Raw genomic sequence first — 11,931 nt, forward strand, 5'->3', positions numbered from 1 at the left:
TCAAATCGAAGGAAACTGAGCCAACCTTTTGGAGGAGTGCAGCACAGTCACCACCCTCCACATACTGCATTACCATACATAAATGTCTCTACCATATCACCACCCACCACCGCAGTTTTCAAAACTGCAGAACAATGACCAAAACACAAACGGATTGTCGTTGAATTTGAGATGTTCTCTCTCAGTGAAGATGTAGGTCTACGAACAATCCTCGCAAAGAATACAAGACCGAGCAAATGTTGACACGTCGACTGTCATTTGGTCTCAATCTGGGAATTAAAACTACTTGTGTCTAACGTGGGAGATGAGGACTTAATGTTGCTTTCAAAGAAAATAAAAGTCGTTGGAAATTGGAGAATCACCGTTCTTTATTCTGTTCAACAATCTCTGGCCATAAGACTTTGATTGTGCAGAACATGCGATTCATATGGCAGAAGATTACGGAATTCTAAGAACAGGAACAGTCCATTGTTGTAGATACGTCTAAAACTCCAGTTTCGTCATTTAAGATGAAATTTTCATCCAAAAATGACTAAAACATGAAATTTCCCTAAAAACCGAATATGTAAAAATAATTTTCGCATTCACGTCAGAACAGTCCACATTCTGACGACCCTTAAATCATCTGATTTATTAATTGAACGGATTTAGATGGAACAACTATTCTAAAACATCAAATAAAAAATACTCTTTATGCAGAATAGGAGAACATAAAACCTTTCCATCACACATTAAGAAAAGGATAGAGAGATATATAGACTTTCCCGCATAAACAATCATTTTCTCTGATCCTTCCAGATAGACACAAAAATCGAGTGAGTGATTATTGCAAATCTACGATTCAAAATGATTAATATCACCTCCACAGTAGGCCGTAAAATTAATCCCCATCCAAACTGGAGTGTTACTACGTCGATCATAAGCTGGATTATTTTCCCGTTTCAAAAATTTTTAGTTAAGTACAGTCTTGTGTGCACCTCTCACCTTGATCAAAAAACAATCTCCATTTTCTTTCAACTATCACATTATTTATAATTTTTGACTTTGAGTGTGAACATTTAGATTTATATTCATTTCTTTGAAAATTCGAGATATTTTTCTTTGGAAAGAAAATCGTTATTTTGTTAAAAACTCTCAAATCATCAGTTCCCGGCATTATAACAGTCGATTTTTCTCCCGTCGACGTCATCAGAATTTCGTCAAATATAATTTTAACAGGAATCCACAATAGTTTGAAAATACAAATTCTGGTTTATTTTCGTGAGTTCCGAAACCAATGTTAATCAATTCTGATGAATCATCAAATTCCTAAAATATGCAACATAAAACAAACATTAGTCAGACTTCTTAGAAAATCGATTAAATGTGTGGGAACTGTAATTCAAGACAGTCATTCGACGAAAGATCCACTAAAATTTTTTTTTGGTTCACATAAACTAATTCCGCCTAATTAATCAAAGTATAAATACAAACTTCAACTGAAGCAGTCCATGGTTTAAAACACTCCCCTGATTCCAGAGGTTCTAAAATCGGTTCCCAGCATAGAAATTGTTTTATTGTAATATCCAATACTTAACTTTAAATCCATTTTTAAAGACACCACAAATAAGGTTTTCACAAACTTTATTTGACAAATTTTCCCCCTTCGCGTAGAGAGAACTTTCAATTAAAACCAAAGACATTGCAGTTGGACAAAACCCAGATAGAAAATATTGACATCGACAAAATCGCAAATCAAACTTAAAATAAATTAGTTGAAAAACACTTTTTTAGTCTAGGTGAAAGTATCGGACGAATCGAATCCTCACTGCTCCCAATATTAAATTTTTTTAAAAAGGAAAATCAGATTCAATAATATTCCTTTCGTGTAATAAAAGATTCAAATCTTTTTCACGTTTTTCCGTTATTACCTAAATTTAGCTCACTCGGAAATTACACCTCAGGGGAAAACAAAGAACTCAAAGCTATAGACAGACTTGCAATTATCGCAGGGAGACCAGTGAAGATAAACCTCAGGTATTGTCACCAATAGTATCTCATCCAATAAACAACAATAAAAACACGTAATCAAAGTACGTTCCAGAATCTAACACATTTAATGATAAAATAAACATATGATCCGCATTTATTTTAAATCTCGATCAAATTTGGAAGCATATATTATCAAATCACCAAACTCTATTTTTAGAGTTGTCTGGTTTGAATTAGCAGTATAATACATTTTAAAAATACACTAAAATTTGAAATCAATATTAACCTGTAAGACAAAAGCACGAGAATCGAGAACAGATGCATTCTCGACTAAAACAAAATCAGCCCGAGCAGCAGTCTTGAGAATAACACATTTCTGTGACTTTCTGACATCTAATATTGAAATAAATCTCCAATATACATTTTTTTGTCACTGCTTTATGTGGTAGCCTTCTTTCCCGAGTCATCTTGTTCAAAAATACTCAAAAGACGCAAAATGAATTCCAAAATTAAAATAAGAATGATATCACAAATTTCAAATTTACTATAAAATAGGAAATTAAATACTGAACAAAAAATTTGGTTTGGATTAATCAAGCAGTGAATTTTCACGAGCTTATCAATCGAGTTTGGATTGATTTTTCGACTAAAAAATCTAAACGAATTAAGTCAACAAAAAATATTAAATTTAAGGTAAAAAAACCTGTTTATTTTATCATGTCTGCTTATTCTGTTGTCCAGAATAGTCAAATCATCAAAGAAGTTGAATACTCTGCTTCATAATTGTCATATTTTGTATATTTTACGACATTTTGTGATAATTTAAAGCAGGTATAACTGAACTGAACTTCGTGCGAAGTAAGTCTGCCCTATTGATATAAAAACGATATTTGTAACGATTTTTTCGTCAAAAAACAACGCAATCTCAATATTAGAAACTTCTAAGATGGCGAATAAACTAATATATGCCCTCACTAGATTAAACTCAATATTTTGATCTGTTTAGACATAAAAAAATATCTACCGATTTGTGTACTTCCAGTGAATCTCCTAATTCCGAAAAAGTTGAAACACACCATCCAATATTTCAGTAAAGGTATAATCATCAAAATTTAGTCCAATCTTAAAATAATATTCAAGTTGAAAACTTTAATCGACTGAAGATCCGCATTTACCTCAATTTGAGGACATTCAAAACACGCAAATTATTGAGAAGCCTTTTAATTGACAAATTTGTAGTTATGGGAAGAATAAGCATATAGTTCTGGTCAGTTTCATTCACTTTTAATACTCCTACGATTCGTAGAAATAATTGATAACCTGGAAATGGATAAGTCAGTAAGAAAAATTTTAATATTTTCAGCCAAAGAACTTTTTTCAAAACTATTAATAATTCTTAATCTCCCAAAATCGAGAATGAGTGCTTGACCAAGCTTGACAGGATGGGGGATAATGATCTCGGAGCGTCGAGTTCAATCTAAAATTCATATAAAACAAAACATTTCAGTAAATGAGTTTAGACTGTTCACAGGTGACCATTCTGTAGTGCGTTTGGCAAGTGACGTCAACTTTGAAATCAAATGAAGACCTGATGTATTCGTAGTTGTTGAAAATTGGATAATTTCCATAAGACGGGAGGATAGTACACAATATAGAGTTTTGAAATGTTGGATGTCACTTCAATGTCAGGAAACGTTTCGTCGTGTGTTCGGCGAGTCCAAAAAACAAATTTGCACGAAAAACTAGCTCATTCTCCACATTGGCAATAATGTGGCGATAAAGTCCAGGAAATTGACTCTTTTGTGACAATAAAATATTCGACAGAGAAAATGTCATTTCTGTCTACCTTTTGTAAATTCTACGGTGGAGTGCATTCCGCGGACATTAAAATCTATTCCTTCAGAGTTCACAGTCTTCAATGTCATCATTATCTCCTGGATGTCCGCCACAATAACCAGATCCACACCATAAGGTGCTTTTGACAACTTTCTACGTTTTTGTCATCTTGAGCTAACAAAAATTTATCAAAAATAAAAACGTGTTTCTTATTTGGGAAATTCGTAAGAAATACTTGATAGATTACTCACAATTTCAGCAATTGAAGAATCGACAATAAAACAGTCTAATATCAACGTCGCACGTCTTCTACAATTCTAACCGTCTAGAACCCCCACAATTCTAAAAATAAATAAATGTGCAATAACCGTGGATTGATAAGAAATTCTAAGCGACCGGACAGATTCTTTCTTATTGCTGGGGCGATGTTATAATTTGAGTTTGTTTATTTCCTAAACTAAAATTAAAAGTTAAAACCCGAAAAATGAATGAGTCCAATTGAAATTCAGAATTTTTTTAAAACGCGGGCAGTCTGCCAATCACTTTCTATTGTAGAAAGAACAAACCTAACCTTTGTGAGCATATAATATTTGTATCCCTTCAAGCGACAAATATACTTGTTGATTGGACCACAACAAATCTCGTGGTCAGAAGTAATCCTCAAATACCCGAGATCCACAATAAGTGCACGAGATCCCCTTGCGTCATAAACAATATGTACTCTCCCAAATTTCCGTTATCCGGAATTATAATATGGAGAGGATTCAGTTCAACGTTGAGATTCATTCGGTCTTTACTATCGGCAAGCTTTGTGAGTGTGGTCCCTGAAATGTCCTTCAGTTCTTCTAGTTTCTCGTATGCCATAGTTTTGAATCTAAAATATCCAAATTCAACAACTCTTGGAAAGCTACGGACTTTGGGGTATAAAAAAGTTATAAATTTTGTTGATGGATTTCTAAAATCATAAGTTTAGACTTACGTAATCATATGCCATAGACATTGGACTTGAGAACACATTAAAAATGCTGTCAAATGGTTGGTTGATTGGATTTTATACAAATTGGAAATCCAGTACAGGCAAATTTTGTTTTGTGTTTGTAGATTCTTTGCACAACAAATTCTCTCACGTCCCGCATTTGTTTTGCCGCAAACAAACAAATCCTCCAACGAAATGTCAATTCAGAATCCGTCTGAAATAGCCTCGTAAGTCGACATTAGTTTTTTGCTTCTAAACACTGCCAGCGATCTGCTAAACATTATTTTAGTAGTAAAACATCAGTTGATTGTCAAACAGAGATAAAGTCACATTTTTGAGCAGAAATTCAAATTTAAAATTCACATAATTACAAAATTAACTAAAATAATACAGAATCTGGATATTTTGACATTTCTCCGACATATCCAATAGCCTTACATCACTTGTCTTCTCTTCGGCGGTGAATTCTCTCGACTCGGCAGATTCAAGTTTGGTATCAAACCAACTAGTAATTTAACCCAAGTGGTTTTTTTAGAGTTATTTGCTTTATTTATCCGACAACTTTACAGTCACTTTGAAAGAAGCCAACTTTCGTGCAAGAAAAATATTAAAGACGTCCAAATCCCGTTCCCCTTTCTGCCAATTTTAAATAAAAATCAACATTTATATCCTCGTCATGTGAGGGATTATTCGATTTGTTTAATTTATGAAAATATGCTTCCGAATATTACTTAAACAACCGTCTATGTGCCATCATCTGAGCTATATTTCTCATCTTTCTGTGAGATTGGGTGTCCATTACACATTTTATAGCATATTGCCACCTAAAAAGAATCAAAATATTACTAATGGTACATATGTCTCCAATTCGTGTGCAAATCCATGTCATTTCTGAATTTTCTGAACTTGGTCCTTCTTTGGGACAGAATTATGGAATCACAAAACCCCATGAATCCAAAATACTGCAAAAATATATTTATAAGCAAAACCTGCGTGTTTATAAGATTGATTTCAACTTCGTCAACACGGATATCGGCAAATACCTTTGGCTGCTGGTACTCGGTCAGATCAGGCCGAGAGTCTATTCTAATCATACAAACAGCATGGATCGGACGTATGACTAAGTTAAATACTCAAATACTATATGAATTCTCGTTTATTTCTTTAACTTTATTTGTTTGATTAAAATAAAAACCAATCGAATCAACTTTAAACAACTAATCAAATAAATGTTCAATTCAAACCTTATTGAAGATAAAATTGCTGTCAGAACAGGGTGCCTCGTGCCACTCTGAGTCAGTAGTCTACCCAATATTATATATTTATGGACCTTAAGGGTTGCACTCTTCAGAGTCAGTCCAGAAATGAAGGGCATTTCACAATTCATGTCTTCAAAGCGAATATGTACACGATTTATGACAATTTCCAAATTTTTGAGCATTCTTATAGTCAACATTTGTAATTTATAAATTAAAAAGTTGGACTGTCCAAAGGAGATGTGCATAACAACAAATCGTCCAAAACGACTTCAATCGGTGACGAATATAAGTTTTTCCAAGGGATTTTAAGCAAAAGGCGTTCTATTGTGAATAAATGAATTATTTCTAACCAATACTGCCATGTAGTAAGACAAATGGCAGGTCTAGTTGATTCTAGCAAAAAATTAACAAAAAAGTAGTATACGAAGGCAGATGCTTTAAGTTTTAAGTTTGTTAAATGAATATTTCCTATTTATGTTGAATTTGAAGTTCACCTTGCCATATGTTTACTTTTAGTTGAGATTTATCGAGATTTTCAAAGTATTGACCGAGAAATGAATTACAGAATTCCACCGCAACAGATTCGAATACCATTTTAAAAATTTTATCTTTGATGTTAATTTATAATAAATTCAATTGAAGGAATAAAAATAAATAAATAAAAATAAATATTATATATTTTGTATAAAATAACAGGTCAGACTATTATTTTTATAAAAAATTATTGAGACTTGTAAATTTTTTTAAGTATAATCAAAAAAAATTTAATTTATAATGATCAAATATATATTTTTATTTGTGAAATTGATCTTTGATGGTCAGCATAAATTTAAAATAAATGTTCAAAATGGAGCGAAAAAATTATCTTTACGTTTTTTGTCTTGTGGGTTTTTCATTAATACTAATCATACAAATTCTAGTCATAAAATGTCTTCAACGAACAAATCACAACTTGAAACATCTATTAATGGGGATGAAATCGTTATCCATAAAAATAATGTTTAGTTCTTTGGCTACCACGACATTGACTTGCTTGAAAACTACGGAATCGTTTATTTTTGTTATAAACATAGAACGTCGCCGACATCAAAAAACTAAAATCAGCAGGAATATGCACAATTAGAGTTTATATAGCAAGAAATAATTTAAGGGAATCCAAATGACCACAACCAAGAAACTCCTCGGAATTAAAGGAATTTCCGACACCAAAGTTGAAAAAATCAAAGAAAGCGCTCGTAAAATAACCGTAGACTGACTAATCCCCACTTTATTAGGAAAGCACGTTTATAAGTGCCTCTGAATTTTCAATGAGAAGAGAACAGTGTTTCAGAGTACAAACAGGAAGCACTGAATTAGAGTAAGTTGAATATTGTTAGAAAAAGTTCAATTTTGGGTGGAGGAATCGAAAGTATGGCAATCACTGAGTTCTTTGGGGAATTCCGTTGTGGGAAGACTCAGTTAGCCCATACTCTGTGTGGTTAGTCCTGTCCAGTCAATATAAGTGAGTTCAACTGGGCAACTAAATGGCCATAAAGTGATGTATGTTGATACAGAAAACACATTGTTGGGATATTAATCTAAATTTGGTAGTAGACCTTCTAGATTGCGTCCAATTGCACTTCGATTTAAAGTCAATTTGGACGAAGCTTTGGAAAATGTGCTTTACAGTCGTGTTTATACCGGTTTATTAAGATTATTGACCTTAGGCGAACATCAAATGGAAATTATGGATCATGTAGCAGCCAAATTTTATGAGGAGCCTGGTGTTTTCAGACTATTAGTTTGATTGATTGATTAATTGGATAGATTGTGGATTCTGTTATGGCATTGTATCGAGTTGATTATTCTGGGAGAGGAGAATTGGCTGATCGACAACAAAAATTAGGCCAATTTCTATCTAAACTACAAAAAATAAGCAATCTCTCCACCAACTCCCTAATGAAGGGATCACCACTACACGACCAATATTGGTAGATGTGCGATATCAGTTCTCCCCCTTCTTGTCTAGTGGAGTCAGACACACTCCCCACCCAGACAACTCTCACTGATCATTCCCAGTGCTTTCAAAGTCTTTTTCATATCGTAAAAGGACACCTCAATTCGAGTCAAAATAATAATCCACAAGCTCTTGTTTGAGGGAGTATTGGAATGCCTACGTAACTAAGCTAGACAAATAACCTTCAGAACTAAGTATGGAGTGCCTGATTCCTCTCGATTGCCTGACATTGCCTGCACTTTGCCAAACAGCCAGCCAATTTCCCTCAGTCGGGAGGCCTGGTCTGCCAATGGCTGTGACAACTACACCTAATTTAACCCAAACTCCTTCTCTGCAGGGCTATACCCCAACTCAATGTTCGGGATTAGGTTTAAAACGTCGCTGATTACAAAATCTTGTTCCTTACTTTTCGACCACTAAATGATCATTTCCACACAACTGCTAGTTTTTGGAACAATTTGTCGTCCAACCGGGAGAATCCTGTTTTCCGAGACAGAATGTTGTGAGTTTCGAAGTGACAGTGTGTGTCTGTGGAAGGGAAACCACATTTTTTGACAAAGTGATAAATAAAGGCGACAAATCTTCCCGAATCATTCCTCGATTGCCGAATTCGTCTCAATAGTTCAAAGAGTCGAGTGATTTGCCGTCCTGGTCAAAAAATAGCCATCACTGCATCTCGAATAATCGGCAAAATTTCAGGCTACAGTCTGAAATCCATTTTTTCCAAATATCCCGTACTCCTCACTCACTTGACCTGTTTAACGTCCAATGTCGACGAAAAGATGAAACGGTCTCCTACTGTCTCAATTTGTTGGAACAAGCACAATTTCTCTACACAACTCCCCGTTCTAGAGGTAAATGTGTTTATAATATCTCAGTTACTGCAAACGTGCTTTAATAAGCTGTATAATGAAAGAGAATTGTGAACAAATTCCTACGTGTTTCCAGATTGCTGCCTCATATTTGCTGTGTCGACCTTTCTGAGACGTCGAATGTTCTGTCGCAGTTACTGAACGCGCAGTGGTTGGTAATAAACAAATGCTATGCCAGGCTGAGGGAGTATCCATGTGTGTAATTACGACGATCTTCACCCAAAGGCCGAGGACTCGAACCGGGATGCGTTCAGATATGCATTTCTTGGTGTTTTTGGTTTGTACTATTCTAATGAACTCAGTGAACATTCACCGGGAGGAATACAAGACCATAGTCCACAACATTATCCTGGCAGTCGTCCGTCACATTACTATCATTGCTGTCACTAGAGATCTCGGTTTTTTGTTTTTGTTACTATCTTCAGGCATGACTCAAATGTCGGACATTCACGTTAAGAAGGAGACTACGTCCATTGTGCTGATGGATGCGTTTCTCGAGGCTCTGACTCTCGACCACTCCCTCTTTACTTCCGTGCAGTCTTGTATTTTTAATCTCATTGAAACTGCCTCGTGTGTCTGTCGTTCTAAGGAGAGGGTTTTGATTTGGCAGTATTGTAGGCTCTTAAACTGTCTTTTTTCGCCTAATTTTTTGAAAAGAGTTACAATTCGTGTTTTGGAGACATGTTGCCTTCCAAGTTTGGAGGGTATGTCCTTGCGGAATCACATCTGCAGTTGTCGGGGAATCCGCCTCATGCTCAACTTTATTCCTGACTTTACTATTCGCTATTCTTTGGAATGCGTCAAGGCTCTACTTTTTGTATTGGGTAATTTAAGTGAAGTGGTTGTATTTGCGGAGTTAATGTTACAGGCGTCCATCAGCGACATGTTTGGTTAGAACATTCTGCATTTTGTCATTTAGAATGCTCAGGCTGCCGCTATAAAGGATAAAAGATATTTCGATAGTTTTATGCTGGTGATGAAGACACTCATTCACGAGGCCTTCTCTGTTTACCCGAATTCCCGCAAACTGGTTATTTGCTAAGTTGACAAAAACAGAGCCAAAGTCTGCTTGCCGATATTTATTTGAAGTCGCCTGATCTTTTGATGGATGCAATTGTCGAGAATAAGGACACAATAGTGCACTGTCTTCATTCTCTCCCCACGTGGATATTTAATGAAACTTTTTACGTCCGAGTCGGCTTGATTGTTTTGAGTTTTGATTATCCTGCAGGAGGGAATTATTTTCTTTCTCCCCAGGATTTCTCATTTGTGTGCTTATGATTTTTCATTGGAAAGCCACCGCAAATGTGTCGAGTTGGTCATTACCATTTTGGAAGATCCCGAAGAACGCCTGACAGCCATGAACTCATTTAAAGAAATGAACGAATATATCGAATGTCTTTTGAGTAGTGATTACGTACAGTTGACAGGATTCCTCTCTGCCTTAAGCAATGCCGAGTTTTGCAAGCACAGGACTTTTGGACTTCTTTGCATGTATTGGTACACCAGGAAGTGCCGATCCGAGAATTCGCCTTTTATTGCACTTCAAAGGTATATTTATCAGTCATTTTTAGTATCTCGAGTTTTTTAAATACGACCATAAAGTGGTAAAAAACATGATAAACGAGCAGTTTCAAAGATGAGTAATGTTTTTACCACAGATACCGACAGCTTTGAACTTTTCACCAACCTTACCCATCTTTTCTTTTCTTTCAAACAGAGGCGATGATTAAACACTTTTAGTTTAATTGTGATGTTTACTGCCAAGATAACTCTAGAAAAGGGGTTGGACTATATTGTTAATCAGAGGAGTACGGTGTTCTATTCCTTCAAAACAGGGTTCCTTTTTTTAACATTCAAAGAATTTTGCTCGGTGCCTTGAACAGTTCAGAATGATTGGGAAAATATATATTTGAAAATTTGCTATTCATCCAGGTTAATTATGATAGGCATATTGTCCAGGAAAGTGATAACCTGAGGATTCCCCTGCACTACATTTTTTTAGATTTCCCGCGGAAGCAGTCAGTTACCTCCTCACTGATCTCCCCGCTCGTTCTCAGCAGCATATGAATTTCATGATGGTTGTTTGTCTTTATATATCGACAGAAAACATTTAAACACCCAGAGTGTCTTATCTCCATTTCATTGTCCAGACAAGATAACCAATTTGTGTTTTTGGTTATTGTTGTTATTTAGATAGAGACTATGAATAAGGGATATCAAATATAACGACCAGGGATAGTAAAAAGGTTTAGAGGAGGTCAAACAAGTTAATATAGTAGACCATCAAGGGAGGTAGTTGTCCTGAAAAAATCAGGTCGATTGCATGCACACACGTGGGGATCTCGGGGGGTGTTTTGTCGGGAAATAAAGACTTATTTTTAGTTAGAATTATGTTCAGCTTTTCAAATTTGTTAATCAACTAATTTATAATATGTTTAGTGAATTTGTTAATGTATTCTAGAGATTTTATCGATAAACTGCATATTTCCAGGCCTCTTGAGAAGGGCCCTTATAGATAGGCCTTTAGCATACATTGTAGTAGCCTATAAAGAAACTAAGGTCTAGGAACGTCTGACTCCAGTTTTGCATGCAAAAACGTTCATAAAACATCAAAATTGATATATAACAATATTTTTAATTTATTTATTTTCTCATTTACATTGTAAGTCTGACATCTTAAGTTACATCGTACATGGTTCCTTAGTTTGAGATAGTAAAAAGGTTTAGAGGAGGTTGAACAAGTTAATATAGTAGACCATCAAGGGAGGCAGTTGTCCTGGAAAAATCAGGTCGATTGGTTGCACACAAGTGGAGATCTCGCGTTTATTTTTGGTCAAGATAAAAACGCATTTTTAGATTTAAATAAGAACGCTATTATTTTAGAAGTGATTCATTATGTTTCTTGCCACTAAGGTAAATTTTGTTGACGTATTTGATCAAATTGAGTAAGATACTTGCGGTTTGATATATTACAATAGGGGACTCAAATAGATCCGAAGTTGACCCTGAATGCCATCG

General features: G+C 35.1%; 1 pseudogene; it reads left to right on the forward strand.

Annotated features, from left to right (window-relative positions):
* The first annotated feature begins 5,631 nt into the window (after positions 1–5,631).
* Positions 5,632–8,016, forward strand: LOC115231695 (annotated as a pseudogene).
* Positions 8,017–11,931: the final 3,915 nt, after the last annotated feature.

Source organism: Octopus sinensis, unplaced genomic scaffold, assembly GCF_006345805.1.
Source record: "Octopus sinensis unplaced genomic scaffold, ASM634580v1 Contig18750, whole genome shotgun sequence".
NCBI classification, from domain to species: Eukaryota; Metazoa; Mollusca; class Cephalopoda; order Octopoda; family Octopodidae; genus Octopus; species Octopus sinensis.